Genomic DNA, 10863 nt, shown 5'->3' with positions numbered 1-10863 from the left:
GAGCGCGTACCGGATCGAGTCCCGGTTCGTTACTTCTTCTCCAAGGTTGCTTAGTTGAGTTAATAGCTCCTTAATCCTTGCTTGGAGATGTGCTACCTTCTCGCCTTGGTTCATCCGGATGTTCGTAAGTTGAGTCCGGAGGATATCACGTCTTGCAAGCTTCACTTCGGATGTACCTTCGTGAAGCTCTAAGAATTTTTCCCAGAGGTCTTTTGCGGAGTCGTAGCTTCCGATCCGACTTACCTCTTGTGGTGGCAGCACGCTAAGCAGGTGGAATTCTACCTTTCTGTTGGCGACAAAATCGGCTTGCTCCTTCTTGCTCCACTGATGCTCTTCTTTGTCTTTCGGAACTTCAAAACAATATTTCATAGTTAGTAAAATATTGAAGTCGGTTTTAAAAAATACCTCCATCTGGCGTTTCCACGTCGCGAAGTCTCCGTCGAACTTTGGGGGATGAATGCTTATTCCGGCCATCTTCTTGATCTTCGTGCTTCAGTCTGCGGTCAATCCTTCTGAGGCGGTCTGGCTCTGATACTAATTGAAAGTGCAGCGGAGGCCGGCAAGAGGGGCGTGAATTGCCTGAAAAAATAAAGTATACCCTCCTCGTTTTTCAATTCAAAAAGATAGCAATAATTAAAAAATTAAACTTAACAGAAATAAAGAAAAAGAACTCAGCAATTTACTTGGTTACAACCAAGACGGTTGTTAATCCAAGGTAGAAGAAAAGTGCTCTGAAAAGATCTCCTTCTCTGAAGGCGGAGAAGCCTTTTACACAATGGAAAGCTCAGACAAGTTCCTAGGAATGACTACAGAGTTGAAAGAACAAATTGATTAATAATTCCTAGGTCCAGGGGTCCTTTTATAGCCCCTGGAAAGTCTATCCTAAAGGTCCAAGACGCCTCCAACAGAGGTCCAAGGCGCCTCCAAGTGAGTGATCGAATAGAACTCTATCCGAATGCAAACGATCAGTTTGACCTGGTTGAAGGCGCCTTCAACAAGGACTGAAGGTGCCTTCAAGCTGGAGGCGCCTCCAATGCCTGATGGAGGCGTCTCCAAGCTAGCAGCTTTTCCATCTTGCTTCGACTTCCGAAGTTCCGTTCTTTTGGGTGATTCCCGCCAATCGAAATAGGGCTCACCCGAACCCAATTTCTAGCCTTCTCCTCGAGTAGTCTTCCGTCCCGGCTTTACGTCCCTCGAACGCCGCACACATTCTTCTCGCCCACCGGTGTACTCTTCCGCAGCTTTCTCGTCCTTCGGACGCACCGAGCCCGTCGGATCCCTTCCCATGTCGTCCTTCTTGCTAGCTGCGTCTTCCGCTCGACTTCCTGCGCTTCTAAGCTCCTGCACACTTAGACACAGAGATCAAACACAAAGCAGGACCTAACCAACTTGGTTGATCACATCAAAACAACCACGGGGGTCCAACAGCTCTAAGTCTTCTTGTGACAATGTAACGGTTGTGAGTCTTCCGACCTCTTCTATCTTCTCATTTCAGATTCAACCAAAGTTCCCACAGGTTGTGCCAAATCTAATCCTGTCTTAAAGCAAGGGAGATGGCATGCTAGCTAGGGGTGGTGTCAAGGTGGATCGTTGATGTGCGCATATATTATGATAATTTACGCACGTTTTAGCACACGTTCACGTACTTTATGCATATATACTCATTGCATAATTACCTCTTTCATCTTGTATTCATTATATATACTCTTTTGTTCATATATCTGCTCTTTGTTTGGTTTTGTGTTGACAGGAACAACTTTCGGAGTGAAAATGACAATTACCAACGTATCGGAACAAGCCGAAGAACACGGTCGTGCACTCTTGGCACGCCCGTGTGACCAGATAGAGGGGGAGCAGTGCACGGCCGTGCGACCGAGACCGAGGTAGTTCAACACACGGTCGTGCAACCCTGTACGGCTGTGCCACCCCGAGACCGAGACCAGGAAGTGCCCGGTCATACACCCTTGCACGACCGTGCAGCAGGGACCGAGGCCAGACACCACACGACCGTGCAACCCTACACGGTCGTGCAGTGCCATCAGAGGAGGAAATGAACACGGTCATGCAATCCCTGCACGGCCGTGTCACCGCATCCAACCCTAGCCTATATAAGGGTTTTAACCCTTCTTCTCGTGGGGGGAGCATCGGGAAGCGAGCCTACAGTTGGAGAAACATTTTGGAGCCATCCCACGCCGTCTTGGACCTCCGTCCAGTGATCTTCCACCACCGCATCGACTCCAGAAGCAGAGGATTGGACCCGAAGGCCACTCATCGACATAGGATAAGCATATTCTCTCCTTCTTTCTCCGTATATGAAGGTTGTATGTTTGTATACATTATGCCTTTGGGTATTTCTCCGACACTTATGGAGTAGATCCTTTGTTCTAGGGTTAGGAAGTAGTTGTGGTTCGGTTTGATGTGAAACTCGTATTGTACTTACACTTGTTGGATAATCTTTTATACTTTGTTTCAATTGCTTGATTGCGTAGAACTTGTTAACCTTGTAGAGGGATTATTCCTAGATCGTACACCCGAGGGGCCCTAATGACAGGGGTAATCCGTTCACGGACGTCTAGGATACTTCCTTGAAGGGAGAGGCAAATTCTCCTCAAGGAAGCAAGAGACCAAACTTAATCATTAACCACTATCCCTAACTTACCGGTTAGAGTCGTGTCCTCAAGATTTACCGAGGTGCCCTAGTGACAGGGATAAACCGTGATAGGAATTCTTAGGGTCTTTCTTTACTCTGGTACCTAAGGATAGCCGCTTTAGCTTCCGGTAATTGCATGATAAAGGACAGCGGGTGTAGGATAAAGCGTGACACATCAATACCACCACAACGAAACCAACCTCCTAGAACTCCTCATAACCAAGACACTTTGACTTACCAGCTCTCGACTTTTCTCCCCGACCTTTCTTTCCTAGATTATTCACAACCATTGATGGTCTAGCTAACCCTTAATGAACGATTGCTTGTGCTTATAACCAGTCCCTGTGGGATCGATATTTTTATTACTGACGACGAAATCGTGCACTTGCGGTTGTGTAACAAGTTTTTGGCGCCGTTGCCGGGGACAGCGTCGATAACATTAGCAAAATCATATTGGATTAGACTAGGCTTTCGCTTTCTCTTCGTTTCTTAGTTTTTGCATTCATTTTTTCTCTTTTGTCATTTTCTATTCCGCTATCATATTTCATATCTTATTATTGCATGCGTAGAGTTAACCTTTCAGGAAAGCTACTACCCTTTGATCCAGAGTTTGACAGGGCCTTTCGGAGGAGAAGAAATCTACAGAAGGCATTCCAAGCAGCGGAAGAATCCTCAGAAATGGCCGACAAATTGCTGAAAGATTACGCGGCACTGTATGCACGAGGGGTTCAGTCCAGCATCACCCGATTGCCAATTGAAGCCAACAACTTTGAAATCAAGCCCGCAGTAATCCATATGGTCCGGAAAAATCAATTCAGAGGAGGACCACATGAGGACCCAAACCACCACCTAGAGTTGTTCTACGAGATCTATGACACTATGAAGGTAATTGGGGTTCCTCTAGAATTAGTCAGACTACTTCTCTTCGGGTTTTCTTTGAAGGACAGAGCCAAGCAGTGATTGAACTCGCTTCCAGTAAACAGCATATCATCCTGGGAGCAGTGTGAGCAGAAGTTTCTGGATAAGTTCTACCCACCCAGCAAAATCGCTCACATGAGGAACCTGATCGCCAGCTTCAAACAAATAGACTCAGAATCATTATTTGAAACTTGAGACAGATTTAAGAATATGCTGAGATAGTGCCCCCATCATGGCCTTGAAAAATGGTTGGTCCTGCACACCTTCTACAATGAGATAAATTACCACACGAAGGTATCTCTTGATTTTGCAGCAGGAGGAGCACTGATGAACAAAAGCCTTGATGAAGCCGAAGAGATCATAGAATATATGGCACAGAACCACCATTAATGGGCATCTGAAAGATCTAGCGGCTCTTTTACGGGGAATCCAATTAAAGAATTAGGGAAATTCGACGTAGATGTAGTTACACTGATGTCTGTGAAGCTGGACGTCTGACCAAGAAATTTGATGCAATGGGAGGCCACACAGCTAATGCAATAGCATATGTTTGCGACACTTGTGGAGGTACGGATCACGCTCAAGACACCTGCCCTTTTGGACCAATACAGGGACAGATGAACCAACTTAAGCAGTGTGATGCAATAACCAGCTACAATAAGAGGCAAAATAATCCGTACTCCAATACATACAACCCTGGATGGAGGAATCACCCCAATTTCGCATACCGAAATAATTAGGATCAAGGACCAGCACATCAGAATTATCAGCCTGGGCAACAAAGCCATTAATCTGGGCAATAGACCTATCAACAAAAGCAGCCCTCACAACTGTCCAGAATTGAAAAGATGCTTGAGGCGAAGCACTCTCAGAGCAAAAGGAGATGAGAAACGAGATCAAACAACTGACTCAGAGGTTGGAAAACTCTGAAAAACATTAGAAAATGCAAGACAGCCAGATAGCTCAGATAGCTCAGTCCGTCTCGAGAGCACAGGGCACATTCCCAGGGAAACCAGATTTAAATCCAGTGGAACATTGCAACCACATTGAACTGAGGAGCGGACATACTGTGGGAGATCCTCAAATCACCACTCAGAAGGAGCTTGACGTGGAGAAAGAGCCCTCTCTCCTACTGCCCAATCAGACTCAAAACAGGGATGGAGAAGAGGCTCTTAAGAAGGTTGAAGAAACTTTTCAAGCTGCCCCCACAAAATCAGGCGATCCCTTTTCCTCAAAAGCTTATAGCATCCCAGAAAGATGAAGAGTTCAACCGGTTCCTAAAGAAGATCAAAGAAATTTACATAGAAGTACCACTGATAGATGCGCTGCACCAAATGCCGAAGTTTGTGAAGTTTTTAAAGGAAATATTATCTATCAGAAGGCAGAAGGGCAACTTCAAAACTGTAGCACTAACAAAGAATTGCAGCGCCCTCCTTATGGCAAATCCTCCACCGAAGCTTTAGGACCCAAGAAGTTTCTCCATACCATGTAAAATTAGTCCTGAACTCATACCGAGAGCCTTCTGCGATTTGGGGGTCAGCGTTAGCCTGCTTCCGTACTCCTTATGCAAGAAGCTGGGCCTCCAGAACATAAAGTTAACCATATGGCACTGTAATTAGCGGATCACTCATGCAGATACCCGATGGGAATAGTGGAAGACATGCTAGTTGAAGTGGGTGGGTGTACAGTTCCCACATATTTTATTATTTTGGATATGGAGGAAGATCCTAAGATACCGATTATCCTTGGAAGACCATTCCTTGCCACAGCTAGAGCCATCATCGACGTAAAAAGTCACAGGCTATCCTTGGAGATTGGTAAAGAAAAGATCAAGTTCGATTTATCAGATTCCTCCATCTGCAACTCCTCCCCTCAGGGACATTCTCGCAAGATCAACATGCACAAAGTCGAGGAGTGCAATTCCCATGAAAATTCTCCTCGGCAAACAACACGAAATACATTTGTCCTACACTAGAGAAACTAAAGGCGCAAGTTGGAGCATTAACCCTAGGTGGGGAGCCGACCTTCCACGGGTTTAGTCCGCATTAACAGAAACGGGGTCGACCTAAGGACCTAAAACAAGCGCTTCTTGGGAGGCAACCCAAGGGTTTTTTTTATTTTCTTTTCTTTCTTTTTCTTCTTTTCCATTTTTCCAGTTCGTCATTCCTTTTTGTCGTTCTATTTCTCTAGTGAGTTTTAGTCTAGTATTTTATTTTGGGTATTTCATTTTCAAGATGTGCATAGCCTCCACGAGCTGGCCATGAGCGCTTTTCATTGGCGTGGAGGTGATGGAGGAGCCGAAATGATGAACAACGAACCACTTTAAGCCATGTGGAGCCAACGTGGAGACTAAAGCCACGGGTCGTGCAACTCTGCATGACCGTGTGGCTTATGCAGAGAAGGGAGAGGCACGACCGTGCAGCCCTGCCAGAGAGGAGAAAGATCCTAGCCGTGCCAACTGGCACAGTCGTGCGGCTCATACAGAGAAGAGGAAGACAGGGGACGTGTCAATTGGCATGGCCGTGCCACATCAACCGAGAGGAGAAAGAAGGAGTTTGTGCACCCTTGCACGCCCGTGCAGCGTTCCATTTGACCCGGCCGTGTCTATAAGACACGACCGTGGCTTAACCCGTGCACGCCGCCCCCTCTTCCAAGAAACCCTATTTCCATCTCCCCCTCTCCCAAAAATCTTCTCCTCTCCACTACACCTCACCACCCCCTTATTTCCCACCTCTAGAGCTCACTTTTGCCTAGATCTACACTTAGATCTAAAACCTCCTCAAGCCACAAGTCCAAAAAGAGAGAAGCAACTTCCCCATTTTCCCTTCCTTCTCCTCACTATTTCCATTCTCAAGATCCACCTCCACAAGGAACACCTCAAAGTCGTGCACCATGTCGCAGATCTTGAAGAGGCTTCGTCGAGGAAGCGGTGGATCTAGCGGAGGAGACGCACCGGGAGGCGACAAAGGCAAAGGGAAGACTCTTGCTTCAAAAGGCAAAGGAAAGCGGGTGGCACGCGACGAAGGTAACGAAAAGGAGTTCAATATTATTTTTAGAAATCATGAGCAAAAAGCTAGATACGATATTCTTGTCGCCAGGAAAATCTTATGCACTAAATATATGGATCCCACTACTATGGATGTGCTAGGAATTAGGGAGGACATAGATTGGATGATTAGTGCTTTAGATTGGAATGATATAATGTACGCTCATGCACCAACTTACCCCCGCCTAGTTCTTGAATTTCTGAGCTCGTTAGATGTTAGATTTCCTTCTGAGGATGACTACGCAGGGGTCATAAATTTTAGAATGATGAATAAAGAAGTTTGGTGGACTTTTAGTGACTTCAATGATTATTTTGGGTTACCTACTGGTGGTTCGTATGGATTTGATAGTGGTATTAAATGGAATGAATTTTGGGCGTCGATTATCGGATTGCAAGACCCTTATGAGCCCTCTAGAGCCAAAGCATCCCGGATGCAAAATCTGACCTTTAGATACCTTCACAGAGTGATGAGTAAAATGATCTTTGGTCGAGGAGAGAGCGATAGCGTGGTTAAGAAGACAGAACTCTATTCTCTTTGGGCGATGTTGAATAAAGTTGATTTTGATTCGGGGTTTCATTTCTTGCAAACTCTGTGGAAGGCAGGTAAGGCATCTTCGGGGATGATAGTGTTTGGAGGATTAATCACCCAAGTAGCATTCAATCTAGGTTATGCACTTGATGGATTAGAGGTAGTTCATGGTAATGACAGAATCAACATTGATTCTTGTCTTGCCATGAAGATGATTTTTCGGGATGAGAATGAGTTTGCTTTCCCTAGAACCAATGGTTTTCCATTACCCCTTCCTTTGTTGGGTTTTTCGGGCCGCGAAAACCGCTTTTCGCGTCGCGAAAACCCCGAATCATCCAAGGCCAACGGATCCGTGCAAGGAAAAAATCGAACGAATATACGAGTACGAGTTTCAAAAACTCTAGATCTACACTAGATGAGAGTTATACCTTCGAAGCGAGCCCTTTCGCGTTCCCGCTCGTCCAAGGAGTTGCTGGATCTCAAGACAGTCAAGCATCGGTCCTCTAGAAGTATCCACACGGACACGTAGGTGGAGAAAACCTCACACAAAGGTGTGCTAGCACCTTGGTAAGGTTCGACCAAGAGGGAGAGGAAGAGCTTCAAGAGGAAGAAGAAGAAGAAGTAATGCCTTGAATGAAAATCAAATTTCATTCACCACTTTTGTGTGGCCGGCCACTCCATGGAGTGTAACTCCCATTCCACATTAATCACAATTAATGTGAAGCCATTAAGAGGTGTTGTGTAACTCCTATGATGTGGCACATCATGAAGATGTGGACCATTACCATTGGTCCACATCTTGCCACCTCACAATGATGTGGCAAATGAGTAACCTCCACTCATTTAATGTGGCCAACCCACATTAAATGCAATGGAGGCTTGTAACCTCCATGAGGTGGCAAAGCAAGATGATGTGGAACAACACTATTGGTCCACATCTTGCCACCTCACTCATGATGTGGTAAAGAGTCAAGTCAAACTTGACTCTTCCTCTTCCTCTCTAGTCAAGTCAAACTTGACTCAATCTCTCTCATGGTTGATCTAATCTAACCATTTGATTTAAGCCAACTTAATGAAACTAATTCATTAAATTAAATTGATCTAATGAGTCATAATCTAAATTAGACTCATTAAATACATGAATCAACTTGAGTCTAACTCAATTAACCCAATTTGGATTACTCTCAATTTGATTCATCAAATGAATCTAATCCTCTTGGTTCATCGTATGAACCAAATCTCCATCTAATTGTCCTTAGTGTGTGACCCTATAGGTTCTTGTAACGTTGGCAATGCCCCTAAACTCATTTAGGAGCATAAGTAATGAGCGGTATCTAGCAACACATCATTACTACCCAAGTTACAAGAATGTTGAGATCCAACATCACATTGTGACTACTAATTGTGACTCCTCACAATATGTGACATTGTCCTTCTATCCTAGACATCTAGATTGATCAATGTGAGGCATAGACCGTGTCATCCTCTAATCAATCTAAATCTTGAACTCCAAGTAGACTCACTCAATCAAATGAGCTCAACATCTCATGTTGACTCACTTGGGCATGGTCATGCACTTCATGGTCTAACTCTATCAAGAATATTGATGTCGCTCCCGTCATATGGGAGGGATAGATCCCATCTACATCACTCACATCCCTCTGCATAATTTGTTACATACCCAGTAATCGCCTTTATAGTCCACCCTGCTACGGGTGACGTTTGACGAAACCAAAGTACATAACTCCTTATGTAGGGATCCATGGTGACTTCAGGTCAAAGGACTAATAGTCATACTAATAGCCACATGAGAAAGTATATGACACTCATATAACGATCCATGATACTTTCTCATGGCGGGTCATTCAGTATACATTCTCTAATGCATACCCATGTGTCAGCTTGATATCTCTATATCCATGACTTGTGAGATCAAGTCATCGAGCTGACCTACATGCTAGTCTTATTGTATTAACATTATCCCTGAATGTTAATACTCGACTAGGAATGATTTAGAGTAGTGTTCCCTATATCATCTCACTATCGATTCAACCAATCGATTGATATAGGTAAGAACCTTCTACTCAAGGACATTACTATACTTATTTTATCTGGCACTAATACAAATAAGCATAATAACCAAAAACCAAATGCCTTAATATATATACAAGAATATGATATACATGAGTCCATACAATCATCAAATGATTGGCTCTAGGGCTCTAACTAACAATCTCCCACTAGCACTAGTGCCAATCAGTATAGGCTCTAAGGCCTAATGACCTAGTGTGACCATCATGTTTTCTCTGTGCCAAAGCCTTGGTCAAGGGATCTGCGATGTTAGCCTCTGTAGGTACTCTGCAAATCTCCACATCTCCTCTATCGATAATCTCTCGAATGAGATGGAAACGTTGTAGAACTGCTGTGAACTCTGCCAGCTCATAGCACTACCATTCAAGCAAAACACGAACCTCGACTGTGATCTTTAATCATCCTGATCGATCTGGAAGCTGGCATCACTGTAACCCTTTACAGTTAGCTCATCATTGCCTCCATATATCAAGAAATATTCTTTAGTCCTTCATAAGTACTTAAGAATATTCTTGACCGCTATCCAGTGACTTTCACCTGGATCTGACTGGTATCTGGTCGTCATGCTCAAAGCATACGAGACATCAGATCGAGTACATAGCATGTCGTACATGATCGATCCTATGGCTGAGGCATAAGGGATCTGATCCATGCGGTCTCTCTCCTCTCTAGAAGAGGGACCTTGAGTCTTCGAAAGACTCACACCATGTGACATCGGCAGAAATCCTTTCTTGGAATTCATGGCTAACCGAAGGAGTACCTTGTCAATATATGTACTCTGACTTAGGCCAAGTAATCTCTTAGATCTATCTCTATAGATCTGTATCCCTAGAATGCGGGATGCCTCACCTAAGTCCTTCATTGAGAAGCAACTCCCTAGCCAGGTCTTGACAGACTGAAGCAAAGGGATGTCCTTCCCAATGAGTAGTATGTCATCCACATACAATATGAGGAAGATAACTATATCCCCTACAACCTTCTTGTAGACACAAGGCTCATCTTCGTTCTTGATGAAACCAAACTGTTTGATTGCATCATCGAATCGAAGATTCCAACTCCGAGAAGCTTGCTTTAGTCCATAAATGGACCTATGCAGCTTGCATACTCAGCTAGTATGCTGTGGATCTTATGGCCTCTAGCCATTTCTCGGAATCTGGTCTCATCACAGCTTCCTGATAGGTGGTAGGCTCATCCTCTATGAGCACAATGTCATCATGGTCAGACAAGAGAAATGAGTATCTCTCAGGCTGACGACGTACCCTATCAGACTTGCGAAGAGGTATGTCTACTTGAACTAGTTGTTGTTCCTCAACTCCTTGTGGAACAACATCATCCACAACACTTTGTGGTTCCAGTTCAATTTCCATCGAGGCTTCAGTGCTAGTATTCACATCTTGAACTTCTCCAAGATCGAACGTGCTCCCACTAGTCTTTCTAGAAACAAAGTCCCTTTCTAGAAAGGCCCCAGTCTTTGCCACAACTACCTTGTGGTGACTGAGAATGTAGAAGTAATATCCCTTAGTTTCCTTGGGATATCCGATGAAATAGCACTTGTCGGATTTGGGTCCTAATTTGTCTGAGACTTGACGTCGTATGTAGGCCTCACAGCCCCAAATCCTCATGAAAGAC

Source organism: Zingiber officinale, chromosome 9B (assembly GCF_018446385.1).
Source record: "Zingiber officinale cultivar Zhangliang chromosome 9B, Zo_v1.1, whole genome shotgun sequence".
In the NCBI taxonomy this organism is placed as follows: Eukaryota; Viridiplantae; Streptophyta; class Magnoliopsida; order Zingiberales; family Zingiberaceae; genus Zingiber; species Zingiber officinale.
The sequence above is the reverse complement of the archived record's forward strand: the minus strand, read 5'-3'. Positions refer to the sequence as shown.